Source organism: Lithobates pipiens, unplaced genomic scaffold (genome assembly GCF_037356315.1).
Source record: "Lithobates pipiens isolate NorthernLeopardFrog02 unplaced genomic scaffold, aLitPip1_a1.2 Scaffold_1, whole genome shotgun sequence".
Taxonomy (NCBI): Eukaryota; Metazoa; Chordata; class Amphibia; order Anura; family Ranidae; genus Lithobates; species Lithobates pipiens.
In genome coordinates, this window is record NW_027507685.1 from 236,253,410 (window position 1) to 236,272,994 (window position 19,585).

Here is a 19,585-nt window from a genome sequence, read left to right on the forward strand (position 1 = left end):
ACACTTCTTTTGCTGAGTTGTATGCCCTAGACTGTGCCGTGCTGTACCCTAGACTTAGCCCCCGTACACACGGTCGTAATTTCGACGGAAAAGGTCCGACCGGATTATATTGTCGGAAAATCCGATCGCGTGTGTGCTCTACCGGACTTTTTCCGTCGGAAATTCCTCAAATTTTCCAACAACAAAATCCGATTGGACTTTTCCGATTGGACAAAGTGCCACGCATGCTCAGATCAAATTATGAGACCAAAGCTATTGGCTACCAGCCGCAACATAGTCCCGTCACAACAAACGAACGTCATCACGTTCCGAACTATCGAATTTTCCGACAACTTTGTCCTACCGTGTGTATGCAACACCAGTTTCGGACAAAAAAGATTTGTTGTCGGAATGTCCGACCGTGTGTACGGGGGCTAATACTCCACTAATGTATGGTAGCGGCGGAAACAGTCCTAGAGTCAGAGACCAGGTTGGCCAGGACAGGAGGGACAGAAATACCAGGTGTCACTTCTCATCCCGTGTTTATTATTATTATTATTATTATTATTCAGGATTTATATAGCGCCAGCAGTTTGCGTGATAAACGTTTCTGGAAATTTTAGGAAGGATCCACTTATTCCAGTTGCTTTGTAGATTACAAAAGTGTTATATATAACCAATTGAAATAAATAAATAGAAACCTGTTTGTACCAGTGTCTAACACTGTGGGAAACTGTCACCCCCTGGAAACCAATACCCTATGTTGTCTCTTCTGAAGTTTGCCCTCCATGCAGTCCCAGTTAGAAACACTTAATTCCTGGTCAGGCTGTACCCAGTGGACGCAGACTCCCGTCCTTGAAACACGGTCACGGGTTAGGTCATGTTTTTGAGTTTAGTGGTCTATTGGTCTATGTACGGAGTAGGAATGCACCGATTCTATTTTTTTTTTATGAGTACGAGTACCGATACTTTTTACTTAGTACTCGCCAATACTAAGTACAGATACCTACTGCAACTGTTTTGTATACACTTCAGCTGTCAGCAATAGTACAAAGTGTTGAAAAGTTATTTACAAATAAAATTTTTTTTTTTTTTACATTTTGTGCTTTTTTTATGTGAAATGTTTAAATACATGTTAAAGGTGTAAAAATATTAATGAACAAAGCAAACAAAAAAAAAATCGAATTATTCATAGTTTATAAAATAGAAGTGAACAAAAAAAATTAGCAGGAAAAAAATAATTAACTAGAGAAGGAGAATAAGATAGAAATAAAATAATAAATAAAAAAAAACAAAAAACGATTTTCTTTTTTACTTGACAGGTTACTTTAAACTGACTTCATCTGCAAATCGATGTTCGCCCCTTTGATCTGTGGATAAAGAAACGGAAAGATAGAAAAAGAAACAATGTTTCTTTTTATCTTAGTGTTTCAGTGGCTGAGCAATGTTGTTGATAAACATTGCCTGGGTGCTTTTTTTTTTTTTTTGACAGCCCCAATTGCCAGACTTCTTTAACACTTCAGCTACCAGCCAGACAACCCCACTGACAGCTGAATGAGTCATTGGTTGTTAAGGAAGCAGTGGCCCCGCTCCTTAACAACCGATAATTGCCGGCTTTTTTTTTCTTACACTTCAGCTGACAGCTGAACGAACCGAGCCTGAAAGTATCGGTTTTAGGTATCGTGCATTTGTATGAGTACTGATACTCGTGCAAATACTTAGTATCGGCACCATTACCAGTATCTGCATCTGTGCAACCCTAGTACAGAGTGTAATAGAACTGCATTATAATCATGTTCAATGGTCGGTCCATGTTGTAAGTGTAGTGTTCTAGTTGTAGAATGTAATAGAATTATATTATTGTCATCATGCCCATTAATTGCCAATGTTGGAGGTGTAGTGTTCTATATACAGAGTGTAATAGAATTGTATTATGATCATATGCAGTGGTTGGCCATGTTGGATATGTAGTGTTTTATGTATAGAGTGTAATAGGCTTGTATTATGATCATATCCGGTGGTCGACCATGTTGGAGTGTAGTGTTCTATGTATGTAGTGTTAATATAATTATATTGCCATCAAGCTCAGTGGTTGGAGTATTTTGTTGGTGTAGTCTATGTATATAGTTAAATAGTATTATGGTCTGGTCATGATTTAGTGCCCTATGTATAGAGTGTGAAAGAATTCATGTTGGGGATGAAGTGTTCTATCTATAGGCTGTTTAAGAATTTTAACATAATCATGTTCAGAGGTCATTCATGTTGGTGTAGTGTTCTGTAGTGAATGTAATATAATTATTTTGCTCTCCAGCTTAGTTGTCAGAATATTTTGTGTGTCTATGTATAGAGTTTATTAGTATTATGCTCTGGTCATATCCATCAGTTGGCCATGTGGTAGGTTTAGCACCCTGTAAGCAGGTGCAGTTAGCTAGGTTACTACTAGGTTGCGTGTAATGGGGAATTATGTAATTGGGTGTTAGGTCCCCTTTTTAGGCAAAGCCTACCTGTAGTAATATGGTAGATGGAGTTAGTGCCCATATAAATGCCAGGAGGGTAGCAGCCTAGAGAGGTAAGGCATAGGATCCAAACATCTCACAGCCATGTGGATGTAGTAAGCTACTGCCAAAGGAACCCTCCCCTCATGGGACTGGACTCTGGGTGAGGTAGTTCAACACCCAGAAGAGCCAGCTGTAGTCGCCCTGACTTGAGTTATGGTCTAAGTGGACAGTAAGCGGGATGAAAAGGGCTTTTTAGGCCACGCTAAGTGTTTTCTGATGTGAGTACTAATACACCTGGGAGTGAGACTAACATCTGGGAGCGTGCCTGGCTAGGTAGAGCTATGGAGTGGGATATTGACTTGTATAGAGAGAGATAGAGAGACTGGTATACTGCAGAAAGTGCCTTGTTAACCTTGGCTAACAGAGCTGGATGCTTCACCTTGTTCATCTTGATTTGAATAGAGCAGAATGCTACAGATCTAGTATACAGGTAGATGGGTCCCAACACTGTGGTGCTCCTAAGGAAAGGAGAGAGGAAGATGGCTTATAATTATGTGGTGGCATTCTGCACTTGAGTAACTGCTACAGATGGATTGATATTACCTATGGCAACGTGTGCTGAAGAGTTCTGCCAGTATGCCAATGTCATATTACATGTCACTGCTATGTTTGAAGAACATCAATTCTTCAAAGGTGTAGAAAACATACTTCAATTGTGGACATTCCTTTCTTATGAATATAAAGACTTATGGCTGGGGATGTCGTGGGTGGGCCAGTGCGAAGGAGTTGGGCACAATATGGCAAAGGCTTCTAACTACCAGCAGTGGGTCACTGTCCTATTCAAGGGAAGGACTTGCACATTTTGGTGCCAACACCTGGCCAATCAGAAATGCCCTTACATCCCTACGTATAGGGCAGGGGTGTCAAATTCAATTTCATCGTGGCCCACACCAGTATTATGGTTGCCCTCAAAGGGCCAGTTGTATCTGTAAGACTAGATGTCCAGGGCACCCCACCTTCCTTTCATCAGATGTCAAGAGCCCCCCCCCCCCCCCACCTTCCCTTAGGCCTCATGCACACTGGACTTTTTTGGATTTTTTTACAGCTGCTGTTTTTGGCTTCAGATGTTTTTTTTTCTATAGTCAATATACTCTCCAGCATGTTATCCTATGTGTCCATGCATACATAGGCTGTTATCAACTGTTTTTGGCTGGGGCGTTTCTTGGCTGGAAAAACTCCCCAAAAACTTGTGGGTTCTGAGAAGAGTTTTTCAGCTGTAAAAACACTCTAATGTAAAAAAACGCAGATAAATGCTCAAAAACGTTGCTCATCAGTGTTTTGTAACGTTTTTGATCCCAGTGAAAAAAAAAAACGTTTGAAAACGATAATGCAAAAAGACGCTAAAAACCTCTAAAAACACTTTATGGCAAAATCTTCGAAAAACTCACTGCAAAGCTACTGGCGTTTTTATAATGTTATTATAACTTCCAGTGTGCATGAGGCCTTACATCACAGTGCACCCCCCCCTTACCTTGTGCTGCAGCCAGGAAGTAGCTGGGGCGGTGTTGGGAAGCATAAAGTGTAGGGTCTGGAGGAGGACTAAAGGAGGGCTGAATTCAGCTGCTGGAGCCTGCTGAATGCTGAGACCAGGGGAGGTGGAGACAAGTGGTTGTTTGTGGCTGCTCAAAGAAGCACAGGATCTGGTGGAGGAGTTCTGTCCTCCTCTCTGCTGCCGACTGCTGAGCACAGTGTGGGAGGAGACAAAAGGGCTGCCGCAGCTTCAGGGGAGGTGTGAGGGCCACATGAAATGACCTGGTGGGCTGGATTCAGCACGCAGGCCTTGTGTGTTGACACGTGGTATAGAGTTTGATAGAATTCATGTTGGGGATGTGATGTTCTATCTACTGGGTGTGCAAGAATTGTATTGCGATCATGTCCAGTGGTTGGTCTTGTTGGCGTTCTTTATATAAATAGTAAAAGGGCCAGGTTGGTGGTATAAAGTTTGTTGTCTGATATCTTTTGAACTGCTTTTCTATGAAACCCATTCATCTGTTGTCCAACTTCACATTAAAGATGAGAATTTTTTGACCTTCCTGTGGTGTGAAGATTAAGACAGACTTTAGGTTTTATGTTGCTTTTATGTTTTTTTTCTTCTGAGCTAAATATAAGGCTTATTTTGAGAGGAGCCTGCAAAGAGTGTCTGCTTTTGTCTGCCACCAACCGCTGAGATTAATGCCACGTACACACGACCGGACTTTTCGACGGACTTGGTCCGGCGGACAATCCGACGGACTTTACAGCTGAGGTCCGCCGAACTCTCAAACGAACGGACTTGGCCACACATGATCACTCCAAAAGTCCGCCAGATTTAAACGTGATGACGTAGAATAAGGAAGTTCATGGCCAGTAGCCAATAGCTGCCCTAGCGTCGGTTTTAGTCCGTTGGACTAGCACACACACAAACGAATTGTCCGCTAAAAGCCGAGTCCGGTGGACAATTTTGAAGCAAGTCTTTGTGCTAGGTCCGCCGGACTTTTGGGAAGAAAAAGTCCGCTGGAGCCCACACACGATCGAATTGTCCTGTCCGCCGGACTAAGTCCGATCGTGTGTACGTGGCATAAGAGTTTCTTATAGATGTGATTTATTAGAGTGAAACGTGGAAAGCAGGCGCTTAGGATATGTCTGGTCACTATGGGGAATACATGTCTTTTCCATAGCTGAAGTTATCTGTAAAACTTTATTAACAAAAGGAAGATCTTTGGAATGGCCCACACATATACATAATACATATTGTGAACACGTGGCAGTGGGATGCATTTTGTGAATGCAGCACAAATATGGTCATGGGTTTGTGTTTAAAATGGAAATTGAATAGATATTTTCGACTCAGCAGTGCTTAGTCATAAGTGTAGAACTTTCAGTTATTTAAAGAATATTTTTCGGGCATCAGTATGTTATTCACAGTTACATTGATCCAGCTGGGACCAACCTAACTATGTATTTACCATACATGACCAATGCCCCTGGGACTTGTAAATCACTGAAGTATGCACTGCTACTCCAGTGATCTCCATTAGCTTCCAGGTTTCACGTTCTACTGCAGGGGTCTCCAAACTTTTCAAAAGGACCAGTCTACTTTCCTTCAGACTTTAGGAGGGCCAGATTGTGGCCAGTGGGGGTAGAAAATGTCCTGGGCCCAGCATCAGTGAGAATAAATATGGCCTCAGGGTTGGTGGTCAGCAGGAGGGGTAGTGCTCCATTATTTGTATTAAGAGTAGTGCCCCATTATTGGTATTAGTAAGAAGAGTAGTATTCCCTCATTGGCATCAGTGGAAGAAATGGTAGCCCATTGCTGGTGTCAATGGGAGGAATAGTTCCTCATATCATTGAGAGAAATAGTGTCCCAAGGGCCGGATAAAGGCTAGCAAAGGGCCAGATAAAGGCTAGCAAAGGGCCACATCTGGCCCTCGGGCCACAGTTTGGAGACCCCTGCTCTACTGCATTGTGAACAATTTAAATATTGCTGTATATTGTGACATGCCAAGAATGTACAGTGCTTTGAAAAAGTATTCAAACCCCTTGAAATTTTCCACATTTTGTCATGTTACAACCAAAAACATGTATTTTATTGGGATTTTATGTGATAGACCAACACAAAGTGGCACATAATTGTGAAGTGGAAGGAAAATGATAAATGGTTTTCAAAATGTTTTACAAATAAATATGTGAAAAGTGTGGGGGGCATTTGGATTCAGCCCCCCTCAGTCAATACTTTGTAGAACCACCTTTTGTTTTTACAGCTGAAAGTCTTTTTGGGGGTGTCTCTACCAGCTTTGCACATCTAGAGAGTGAAATTTTTGTCCATTCTTCTTTGCAAAATAGCTCAAGCTCTGTCAGATTGGATGGAGAGCATCTGTGAACAGCAATTTTCAAGTTTTGCCTCAGATTCTCAATTAGATTTAGGTCTGAACTGTGACTGGGCCATTCTAACATATGAATATGCTTTGATCTAAACCATTCCATTGTAGCTCTGGCTGTATGTTTAGGGCTGTTGTGCTGCTGGAGGGTGAACCTCCGCCCCAGTCAAGTCTTTTGCAGACTCTAACAGGTTTTCTTCTAATGCCGCGTACACACGTAGCCGACTATCCAGCGGACTTAGTCCGGCGGACTTCCCGCCGGACTGTCCGCCGGACTTTCCGAATGGGCTACTTGCCTACACACGGCACTTTTTCAGCGGACTAATACGGCGTACTAAGTCCGCCGGACTATCCGCCATACTTTTGAAATGAGCGGACTTGCCAACACACGAGGAGGAAATTCCGCTCAATTTGAGCGCGTCTCCAGGTAGGCGGGGCCCGCGAAGGAGACGTTGCTGTCCCCGCCACCTGGTATGGACTTAAAGGGGAACCCCAACGCCAAAAAAAATCGTCGTGGGGGTCCCCCCTAGGTCCACACTAGACCCTTGTCCGAGCATGCTACCCGGCCGGCCAGGAAAGGGGGGGGCAAGAGAGCAGCCCCCCCTCCTGAGCCGTACCAGGCCGCGTGCCCTCAACATGGGGGGGTGCCTTGGGGAAGGGGGGGCCGCGCGGCCCCCCCACCCCAAAGCACCTTGTCCCCATGTTGATGAGGACAAGGGCCTCTTCCCGACAACCCTGGCCATTGGTTGTTGGCGTCTGCGGGCGGGGGGCTTATCGGAATCCAGGAGCCCCCTTTAATAAGGGGGCCCCCAGATACCGGCCCCCCACCCTATGTGAATGAGTATGGGGTACAATGTACCCCTACCCATTCACCTGTAAAAAAAAGTAAAAAAAAAACACAACACACAAGGGTTAAAATAGTTTATTGCACAGCTTCGGGGGTCTTCCGTCTTCGGGGTCTTCTCACTGGACTCCTCCGCTATCTTCTGCTAGCTCTTTTTTGCTAGCGGAGGAGCCCGGCTTTCTTCCTCGCCACCGCCCTCTTCTTCCGACTTCGGGGGTCTTGTCCCCCTCTTCGGGGGTCTTGTCCCCCTCTTCGGTTCTTCTTGCCGGGCCACCGTGCCTTCTTCTAGCTCTTTTACAGGCGGTGGCCCGGTCTTCTGTCGCCGCCTTCTGTTCTTCTGTTCTTCTCTTCAGATGTTGCCTCATCGCATCCTCTGCTCACAATGGCACAGACACGACGCGCGGCGACTTATATAGGGACATCACCGGATGATGTCCCCGCCCATTATGGTGTCACAGTCCCAGAGGATGCTGAGACTGTGACATCATAATAGGCGGGGACATCATCCGGTGATGTCCCTATATAAATCGCGTCTGTGCCATTGTGAGCGGAGGATGCGACGAGGCAACATCACTCGTCCCCCCCTTTCCTGGCTGGCCGGGTAGCGTGCTCGGACAAGGGTCTGATGTGAACCTAGGTGGTGACCCCCACGCCGATTTTTTTCGCCGTTGGGGTTCCCCTTTAAGTCCATACCAGGTGACGGGGCCAGCGACGCCTCCTTCGCTGGCCCCGTCTACCTGGAGACGCGCTCAAAATGAGCGGACTTTTCTCCGCGCGGGAAAAGTCCGCTCATTTCAAAAGTACGGCGGACTGGCATACCAACGGCCGGATTGCCTGCCGAAATGCAAGGCGGGAAAATTGGAGTGCAAAAATACTTTCTAAGTCCGCCGTACTTTTGGGTAAAAAAAGTCAGCCGGAGGCTACACATGGGGGGATTGTCCGGCAGACTTGAGTTTGCCGGACTTTTCCACCCGATTGTTTGATCGTGTGTACGCGGCATGAGATTGTCCTGTTTTTTTAGTCCATCCATCTTCCCTTCAACTCTGACCAGCTTCCTCATCCCTGTTGAAGAAAAGCATCCCCACAACATGATGTTGCCACCACCATGTTTCACGGTAGGGATGGTGTGTTCAGGGTGATGTGCAGTGTTAGTTTTCCGCCACACATAGCGTTTTGTTTTTTAGGCCAAAAAGTTAAATTTTCATCTCATCTGGCCAGAGCACCTTCTTCCACATGTTTTCTGTATTCTCCACATGGATTCTCCCAAACTGCAAACAGGACTTCTTATGGCTTTCTTCTTGTCACTCTTCCAGAAAGGCCAGATTTGTAGAGAGCACGACTAATAGTTGTCCTGTGGACAGATTCTCACACCTAAGCTGTGGATCTCTGCAGCTCCTCCAGAGTTACCATGGACCTCTTGGCTGCCTTTCTGATGAATGCTCTCCTTGCCCGACCTGTCAGTTTAGGTGGACGGCCATGTCTTGGTAGGTTTGCAATTGTGCCCTACTTACCTTTTTGGATGATGGATTGAACAGTGCTCCGTGAGATGTTCAAAACTTGGGATATTTTTTTTATAACCATACCCGTAAAATCCCAATAAAATACGTTTACATTTTTGGTTGTAACATGACAAAATGTGGAAAATTTCAAGGGGTATGAATACTTTTTCAAGGCACTGTATATATGCAGAGTTGTAAAATGACTGAAAGGTTTATGTTAAAAAGAACCTGAGATCTTCTCACAATAACATATATTTGATTCACGTCTTCTCATCTTACTGATGCCATATGCCCTTTTTCCACTTTTGTCTAATCCTGTCTTTTAAACACTTTCAAAATTGGGCTAAAGTAAGACATATGTCAGTCACATTTAACATCTTACAGATTCTAGAAGAACAAACTTCCTGGGAAACCTTAGGCCAATTTAGCTTTTCCAGCATAGAAAAATATCATCCCCACCCCACAATGGAAACTGGATCCATTCCAGGGGGACAAAATGTTTCTTTATTGTCCTTAATGCCACGTACACACGACCGAATTGTCCGGCGTACTTAGTCTGGCAAACAATCCGGCGGATAGTCCGGTGGACTTTCTACCGAATGGACTTGGCCACACACGGACACACAGAAAGTCCGGCGATTGCTAGCGCGATGGTGTACAGCACGTACGACGGGACTAGAAAAAGGAAGTTCAATAGCCAGTAGCCAATAGCTTCCTTCTCGTACTTGCTTCTGAGCATGCGTCATTCTTAGTCCGCCGGACTTGGGTTTCAGCGGACAATACATTCGTGAGTATGCTAGTCCGGCTAGATTGGGCTGCAAAACTATTTTCTAAGTCCGCCGGACTTTACGCTAAAAAAGTCAGCTGAAGCCCACACACGATCGGATTGTCCGGTGAAATGCGGTCCGGCGGACTAAGTACGCCGGACAATTTGATCGTGTGTACGCGCCATTAGTCATCATGACTGTAGAGAGCCAGGAAATATGAATATATGTGCGTGTTTGTTTTTATTTATTCATTGATTTTGCTATTACTACTTCATCTGAGTTTGGCATTTCATAGCTTATGCCGCGTACACACGACCAGACTTATGTCCGACAGACTTTTCGAAGGAGCTCTGCTGGAGTTCTGACAGAGTTCTGATGGACTTTCCGAATGAGCGGACTTGGCCACACACAATCACACCAAACTCCGACGGATTGGAACGTGATGACGTACGACTGGACTCGAATAAGGAAGTTCATAACCAGTAGCCAATAGCTGCCCTAGCGTCGGTTTTTGTCCGTCGGACTAGCATACACACGAGCGGATTTCTCGGTAGGAACTGGGTCCGGCAGAGTTCTTACGGAAAAATTTGAATCATGTTTCATTTCTAAAGTCTGTCAGACTTTTGCGAATCAAAAGTCCGTTGCAGCCCACACACGATCGAATAGTCTGCCGGAATCATTCCGTCAGACTTTTGATGTTGAAAAGTCCGGTCGTGTGTACGGGGCATTAGTCACCCCAAAGATGCTCACACATATTTCAGTCTGGATGTTTAGTAATCCAGTTGCTTTGAAGTTCCAGCCACGTGTGAAAAATCGGCGCGCGTGTACAATTGTTTTAGATCATTGTTGACGGTTTTCCCGACCGCCCCATAGCAAATATACTACTACAGGATGGTTGTTATGTGCAGAATCACGTGTATTTATATATGATTACTCCTAGCAGAAGCCGATCTGTGGGTGCCGGGCAATGGATGTTCATCGGCACCCGCCAATCGCCGGACAGAGACACAGAACGGAGCTCTTCATGCAGTGCATCAGGAACGTATTCACATCGCTTCACTTTTTCCACATTTTGTTATTCCAAAATGGATTCAATTAATTATTTTCCTCAAAATTCTGCAAACAATACCCCATAATGACAAGGTGAAAGAAGTTTGTTTGAAATCTTTGTAAATTTATTAAAAGGAAAAAAATCCCATGTATATAAGTATTTACAGCCTTTGCCATGAGACTCAAAATTGAACTCGGACCATCCTGTTTCCACTGATCATCCTTGAGATGTTTCTAAAACTTGATTGGAGTCCACCTGGGGTAAATTGGGTTGATTGGACATGATTTGGAAAGGCGCACACCTGTCTATATAAGGTCCCACAGTTATATCAGAGCACAAACCAAACCATGAAGTCCAAGGAATTGTCTGTAGATCTCCGAGACAGGATTGTATCAAGGCACAGATCTGGGGAAGGGTACAGAAAAATGTCTGCAGCATTGAAGGTCCCAATGGGCACAATGGCCTCCATCATCCATAAATGGAAGAAGTTTGGAACCACCAGGACTCTTCCTAGAGTTGGCCACCCAGCCAAACTGAGCGATCGGGGGAGAAGGACCTTAGTCAGGGAGGTGACCAAGAACCCGATGGTCCCTCTGACAGAGTTCCAGCATTTCTCTGTGGAGCTGGGGAGAACCTTCCAGAAGAACAACCATCTCTGCAGCACTCCACCAATCAGACCTGTATGGTAGAGTGGCCAGAAAGAAGCCACTCCTCAGTAAAAGACACATGACAGCCCGCCTGGAGTTTTCCAAAAGGCACCTGAAGGACTCTCATACCAGGAGAAACAAAATTCTCTGATCTGATGAAATAAAGATTGATCTATTTGGCCTAATGGCAAGCATCAGGTCTGGAGGAAACCAGGAACCGCTCATCACCTGGCCAATACCATCCCTACAGTGAAGCATTGTGGTGGCAGCAGCCTCATGCTGTGGGGATGTTTTTCAGTGGCAGGAACTGGGAGACTAGTCAGGATTGAGGTTAATGTGAATGCAGCAATGTACAAAGACATCCTTGATGAAAACCTGCTACAGAGCGCTCTGGACCTCAGACTGGGGTGAAGGTTCATCTTCCAACAGGATGACGACCCTAAGCAAACAGCCAAGATAACAAAGGAGTGGCTACGGGACAACTTTATAAATGTCCTTGAGTGGCCCAGCCAGAGCCCAGACTTGAAGCTGATTAAACATGTCTGGAGAGATCTGAAAATGGCTGTCCACCAACGCTCCCCATCCAACCTGATGGAGTTTTAGAGGTCCTGCAAAGAGGAATTGGAGAAACTGCCGAAAAATAGGTGTGCCAAGCTTGTAGCGTCATACTTCAAAAGACTTGAGGCTGTAATTGGTGCCAAAGGTGCTTCAACAAAGTATTGAGCAAAAGCTGTGACTACTTATGTACATGTGATGTTTTTGTTTTTTACTTTTAATAAATGTGCAAAGATTTAAAACGTCTTTCATGTTTTCATTATAGGGTATTGTTTATAGAGTTTTGAGGAAAATAATGAATTTAATCCATTTTGAAATAAGACTGTAACATAACTAAATTTGGAAAAAAATAAGCGCTGTGAATACTTTCCAGATGCACTGTATGTAAACAAGGCAGAGCTCCGTTCTGACTATGGAGAAATTATGGATTTTGTGTTCCTGCAAAGCAGGGAATAAAATCCATCACTTCCCTTAGTAAAAGCAGCACACAGTTTACACAAAACACTGGCTAGGCACACATGTAACCCTTTGAGTGCCCTAGATATTTAACCCCTTCCCAGCCATTACTACAGTGACAGTGTATATTTTTAGCACTGATCACTGTATTATTGACAGCGCCTTGAGGCGATTCAGTTCGAATTGTAGCACTATACAAATTATTCATTCATTCATTCATTGACACTAGTTCCCACAAAGTGTCAAAATTTTGCAAAAGTGAAAAAAAACAAAAAAAACAAAAACGCAGTGGTGACCAAATACCATCAAAAGAAAGCTCTATTTGTGAGAAAAAATGGTACAGCGTTGCATGACCGCACAATTGTCAGTTAAAATAACGCAGTGCCATATCGCAAAAAATGGCCTAGACACGAAGGGGGGGGGGGGGGGGGTAAAGTGGTTATAGCTAAGCCCTTGTACACACGGTCGGACATTCCGACGGAAAATGTCCGATCGGACCGTGTTGTCGGACAATCCGACCGTGTGTGGGCTCCATCGGACTGTTTCCGTCGGAATATCCGACCGACAAAGTTTTAGAGCTGGGCTATAAAACTTTCCGACAACATGATCCGATCGGACTTTGTCCGATCGTTTGTAGAGAATTTCTGATCGGACAAAGTGCCACGCATGCTCAGATCAAATTCCTAGACCAAAGCTATTGGCTACTAGCCTGAACGTAGTCCCTTCGTAACGAAATAACGTCATCACGTTATGAACGATGGGATTTTCCGACAACTTTGTCCGACCGTGTGTATGCAACACCAGTTTCGGACAAAATCTGACGGATTTTGTTGTCGGAATGTCCGACCGTGTGTACAAGGGCTAAGAGGAAATGTTCAGATGGATTGAACGTGTTTCCTTTGCTTTTGGTATGGTTTTAATATGGTGTGTAATATATAATTAAGCATTCTTTTTTTTTTTAAGCTCATGTTTTGTATAACAGGCGAAAATAGAAAAATGGATATAATTCCGATCATGTTTTTAACTGAACAAAACAGCACATACTTGTATTAGTACAAATATTTACTATGAGATCAAAACTTAAAATCAGATCCTAAAATATATTCAAAAAAGTTACATGTGGCTGACATTACAGTAAGGGCTCACTTCCCATACTGATGGTTGATCTTTTTCCAATCTACTGTATATGCAACGCATATTTATTTGCTCTATAACAAGAAATCGATGTTATAGGGCAAAGCCATCAAGACTTACAATCAAATCTTAAAACCTGTTAAAAAATGTTTTGTGGGGCCAACATTATGGTAAAGGCTCTCTTCCTATATTGATGATTGGGGTCTCTAAACTTTCTTAACAAAGGGTCAGTTTATTGTCCTTCAGAATTTAAGGGGGCGCACTTTGGCCAGCGGACAAGAAAATGCCCCATCATCAGTGGGAGTAGACAATGTCCCAGGCTTGGTGGTCAGTGGGAGAAAAAAGAGTGCCTGTGGTCAGGGTGGAAGAGGAATAGTGCCCTATCACTGGTGTTGGTGGAAGAGGAATAGTGCCCTATCACTGGTGTTAGTGGAAGAAATAGTGCCCTATCACTGGTGTTGGTGGAAGAAATAGTGCCCTATCACTGGTGTTGGTGGAAGAAATAGTGCTCTATCACTGGTGTTGGTGGAAGAAATAGGGCCCTATCACTGGTGTTGGTGGAAGAAATAGTGCCCTATCACTGGTGTTGGTGGAAGAAATAGTGCCCTATCACTGGTGTTGGTGGAAGAAATAGTGCCCTATCACTGGTGTTGGTGGAAGAAATAGTGCTCTATCACTGGTGTTGGTGGAAGAAATAGTGCCCTATCACTGGTGGAAGTAGAAGGAATGGTGTCTCATTGGTGTTAGTGGGAGAAATAGTGCCCTATCACTGGTGTTGGTGGAAGAAGTAGTGCCCTATCACTGTTGGAAGTAGAAGGAATGGTGTCTCATTGGTGTTAGTGGGAGAAATAGTGCCCTATCACTGGTGGAAGTAGAAGGAATGGTGTCTCATTGGTGTTAGTGGGAGAAATAGTGCCCTATCACTGGTGTCAGTGGAAGGAATGGTGTCTCATTGGTGTTAGTGGGAGAACTAGCGCCTCTTATCAATAAGAGGAACAGTACCCCAAGGGTTGGATAAGGGGAGCAAAGGCGTGGACACTACATGATACCATAACAGGTCACCGTGTAGAATGTTACATTTTTGTAACGAAACTGTGGATTTATGTTCGAAGGATGTTGGCTAAAACTTGTCTTGCATACACACGGTCACACAAATGTTGGCCAAAAATTCCGAACGTGAGAACGCGATGACGTACAACACGTATGATGAGAGAAAAAGGAAGTTCAATAGCCAGTGCGGCTCCTTCTGCTTGATTCAGAGCATGCGTGAACTTTTGTGCGACGGACTTGTGTAAACACGATCGGACTTTGCGACAACAAGTTTTGTTGACGGAAAATTTGAGAACCCGCTATTAAACATTTGTTGGCGGAAATTCCGACAGCAAATGTTAGATGGAGCATACACACGGTCGGACTTTCCGCCAACAAACTCACATCGAACATTTCCCGTCAGAAAATCCGACCGCGTGTATGCGGCATTATGCCGCGTACACACGGGCGGATTGTATGGCGTACTTAGTCCGTCGAAACACATTTCAGGGGACAATCCGCTCGTGTGTGGGCTTCAGCGGACTTTTTCAGCGTGCAGTCTGGAGTACTAAGTATTTCGGTTTTTTCGAAATTCTGTCCGTCGTACTTTGGTTTCAGCGGACAATACGGTCGTCAGTATGCTAGTTCGACGGACTAAGAATGGCGCATGCCCAGAAAGGATTTACACGGCGGAAGGGTGCTTTGCTGTGTCTTGGACTTCCTATTTCTAGTCCCGTCGTACGTGCTGTACACATCATCGCGCAAGCTTTCGACGGACTGTTTGTGCATCCGCGTGTGGTCAAGTCCGTTCAGTGGAAAGTACGACGGACTGTCCGTCGGATTGTATGACGGACTAAGTACGCCATACAATCCGCTCGTGTGTACGCGGCATTAGTTGTGTTGGATACTGAACATATGTTCTGATGTACCAAGGATGTGTTTTGTAAAATATTTTTTACTTTTTACCCTCTAGGCCTTGCTGGCTCCCTCATACCCTAGTCAATTGTCTAGCCTTATTATCATGCTAACCAGATCAGATGTCATCTCCACAGATTTCATTGCCTCACAAGACACACTGAGGCCAGGAGAGCAGAGGCTGGAAGGGGAACAGTTTACCCCAGGGTCTCCTAACCTTCTAAACAAAGGGTCAGTTTATTGTCCTTCAGATTATAGGAGGGCCGGACTGTGACCAACGGGAGTAGAAACTGTCCCAGCAACAGTGTGAACAAAAATGCTGCATCATTTGTTTCAATTGGAGTAATTGTGCCCCATTTTTGGTGTCACTGGAAGGAAATGTGCCCCATCTTTGGTGTCATTCAGGAAATTATGCCCAATTGTTGGTATCAGTGGATGAAATAGTGCCCCAAGGGCAGGATAAAAGCATGCAAAGGGCCATATCTGGCCCCTGGGCCACAGTTTGGAGACCACTGGTTTACCCACTCCTAGAACCAATAAAGAGAAGAGCGGAGTAAATTGAAAGCAAAACTGTGAAATTAAGAAATTGGTATAGGAGAGCAACTGTATAACGATCAAATGGCTTTATTTATACGGAAATACAAAAATAGATTGTGTTTTCCAATCAACACTACTCCCACAGTGTAATTAAAATTCAGACAACATTGTCATATAAACCAGAAATGTCTAAAAGAATGCCCTGTGCATATTAGAATCCCCACCATTACATAAAAATTTTTACTTATCTCAACTGTTAGGATTATTGATTCACTTTGGCCTCTAATAGTATGGATTCTAGGAGGTGTAGGGGTCAACAACTTGTAACAGTTCATATATAGCTGTAGAGGATGAATCCACTGGTATGTTTTTTCAGTGATGGACAAGGAAGTCAGTGCAGTTCTTGCAATGCTGGCTTTTGCAGTAAACTACAAACACCCCTGGCTACCAAACAGTGTACTTACCTTGTAATGATCTACTAGTACACCTTCAGACGGAAGGGCTGGGGAGATCACATCATACAGCACGGCTCGGGTCAGTGCACAGAAGACGTGGGTTCTGTCTTTGGAAGAGCCACTCACCTAGTACTCATTGGTCGGCTTTGGCTGATAATGAGAAAAGGGGTTCGCTGGGCTTTTTTGGCTAGGTGGGCCAGAATGTACCTTGCCCCGGTCAGGAGTCTTGCATCTGGGGAGGGTGGGTCAGGAAGGGTCCTTCCTCTTTGCAAGGGGAACATATAACACACCCTTGTGCACTTTTTTGTGCGTGTGTGTGTGTGTATTCACATGCACTTTTTTGGGAACACTTTGGTGTAGTGAGCAGTGCAGTGTGCAAAAAAACACAAAAAGAAGGTATGCGTGTAGCTGGCCAGTCAGAACAGCCACCAATGTGTTTTGTCCACCACAAACTTCCATTTTAGGAGCGGACCAAATGACATACCCACACTTTTTGTGTGTGTGTTCACACTTTTTTGGTACACTTTGGTGTAGTGTGCGGTGCAGTGTGAAAACAAAAAATAAAAAGAAGGTATGCGTGTAGCTGTGCCAGTCAGAACAGCCACCAACACCAAAATATGAACTTTGTCAAGTTGTAAACTATAACCAGGGGCAGACTGACCATTGGACCACTCGGGCACTGCCCGAGGGCCCCAGGCCACTAGGGGGCCCCATCAGGGTTGCCAGCCTCAGTAAAACCAAGGACAGTATGTAAAAATTTGTGTTTTTTTTACATCTGTCTCTGAAATATCCCTTACCGACATCCTTTTGGTCTAAAAATCCAGAGATTATAGCTGCCCTACCTCTCCAGTACCTTCTCAGCCAATAGAAACATGTCTGTGTATACTGTGTGACAGTATACTGTGTGTGTGTGTTTGTGTATACTGTATGGCCCCATAATCTCTGATTGCCTGGGGGCCCCATAATCTCCTATTGTCCGGGGGCCCCATGAGTTGTCAGTCCGCCCCTGACTATAACCATATTTTGCCAGTTATTTGGTTATAGGTAGACCCACAGTATACTCAAGCTTGAGGGACAATAATGAGGATCCAGCTACATTGCACTGGCAGGCAGGGCGGCAGTCTGCAACCTTTCATTACACAGATATGGTATTAGGTAACATGATGTGTTCATGCCTGGTTCTACCACCCTAGGCCATGACCTCTGCCAGCTGTGCAGAAATCCATCCCTCCTGGTTCCCATCTGTAGATGCCAAGCACATAATCATCGCTACATTAAAACATTACTTGGTTCTGGAATCTGGAGATCTTTGTAGTGAAAGTGAAGCCCACTGCTTTACCATGTCGTTTTCTGGCATCCAACCACCCAGCATGACGTGGGACATTGTAACCTTTCAGAGGAATGGAAAAGGTTTAAACAACATGCTGATCTTATCTTCAAAGGTTCCCTAAACAAAAAGAAGAGGAAGAAAAATGTTTTATTTCCTATTATGGGTTGAAAAGAAAGACAGGTGAATTTATAAGATGTGTCTGCAGAGAATCAAGCAGCTCAGTCCTTGCTATGGCGGGTATAGTGATTACATGAGGCCATTAGCAAACCCATTGTTTGCAATGTACAAATTCTACAACAAAGCATAAAGTGTAAATGGACCATCTTAACACTTTGTGACAGACCTGATGCTACCAACCTACAGACTGGGTTTCCCCTTAATTTGATGAAGGAATTGGGTGATGGAACAGTGTTTTAAACAAGCTCCCTCATAGTACAAGAAAAATGAAAAAGTGCGCTGATATTTCCCTAAGAAAAGAAAATATATTGTAAAAATCCCTCGGGCTGCTCAGGCACTAATGAAACTCATAGCTTAATCGGAAAAATAAGATTAAGTCGGTAAAGCTCCCACAATGTCTGGAATGAGACATCTAGGTGAGGTCAGCAAAGCTTCCACCACTCCTGGAGCGGCACATCTAAGTGAGGTCGGTGAAGCTTCCACCACTTCTGGAGCAGCACATCTACGTGAGGTCGACAAAGCTCCCACCACTTCTGGAGTGACACATCTAGGTGAGGTGGCAAAGCTCCCACCACTTCTGGAGTGACACATCTAGGTGAGGTGGCAAAGCTCCCACCATTTCTGAAGCAGCACATCTAGGTGAGGTGGCAAAGCTCCCACCACTTCTGGAGCAGCACATCTAGGTGAGGTGGCAAAGCTCCCACCATTTCTGGAGCAGCACATCTAGGTGAGGTGGCAAAGCTCCCACCATTTCTGAAGCAGCACATCTAGGTGAGGTGGCAAAGCTCCCACCACTTCTGGAGTGACACATCTAGGTGAGGTGGCAAAGCTCCCACCACTTCTGGAGTGACACATCTAGGTGAGGTGGCAAAGCTCCCACCACTTCTGGAGCAGCACATCTAGGTGAGGTGGCAAAGCTCCCACCATTTCTGAAGCAGCACATCTAGGTGAGGTGGCAAAGCTCCCACCACTTCTGGAGTGACACATCTAGGTGAGGTGGCAAAGCTCCCACCACTTCTGGAGTGACACATCTAGGTGAGGTGGCAAAGCTCCCACCACTTCTGGAGTGACACATCTAGGTGAGGTGGCAAAGCTCCCACCATTTCTGAAGCAGCACATCTAGGTGAGGTGGCAAAGCTCCCACCACTTCTGGAGTGACACATCTAGGTGAGGTGGTGGAGCTCCCACCACTTCTGGAGTGACACATCTAGGTGAGGTGGCAAAACGCCCACCAATTCTGGAGCGGCACATCTAGGTGAGGCCAACCAAGCTCCCGCCGCTTCTGGAGTGGCACATCTGGGTGAGGTCAGCAAAGTTCCCACCACCCCTGAAGCCTCACATCTAGGTGAGGTTGGTAAAGTTCCCTCCCACCACTCCTGGAGCCTCACATCTAAGTGAAGTCGGCAAAGCTCCCACCACTTCTGGAGCAGCACATCTATGAGAGGTCGATGGAGCTCCCACCACTTCTGGAGTGACAGATCTAGGTGAGGTGGCGGAGCTCCCACCACTTCTGGAGTGACAGATCTAGGTGAGGTGGCAGAGCTCCCACCACTTCTGGAGTGACAGATCTAGGTGAGGTGGCGGAGCTCCCACCACTTCTGGAGTGACAGATCTAGGTGAGGTGGCGGAGCTCCCACCACTTCTGGAGTGACACATCTAGGTGAGGTGGCAAAGCTCCCACCAATTCTGGAGCAGCACATCTATGTGAGGCTGTGAGGTTGACGGAGCTCCCACCACTTCTGGAGTGACACATCTAGGTGAAGTGGCAAAGCTTCCACCAATTCTGGAGTGGCAC

General features: G+C 45.1%; 1 protein-coding gene across 15 annotated transcripts in view; it reads left to right on the forward strand.

Annotated features, from left to right (window-relative positions):
- SYNGAP1 (synaptic Ras GTPase activating protein 1) overlaps positions 1 to 19,585 on the forward strand; it is a 562,775-nt gene that overhangs the window by 381,297 nt on the left and 161,893 nt on the right. The window lies entirely within an intron of this gene.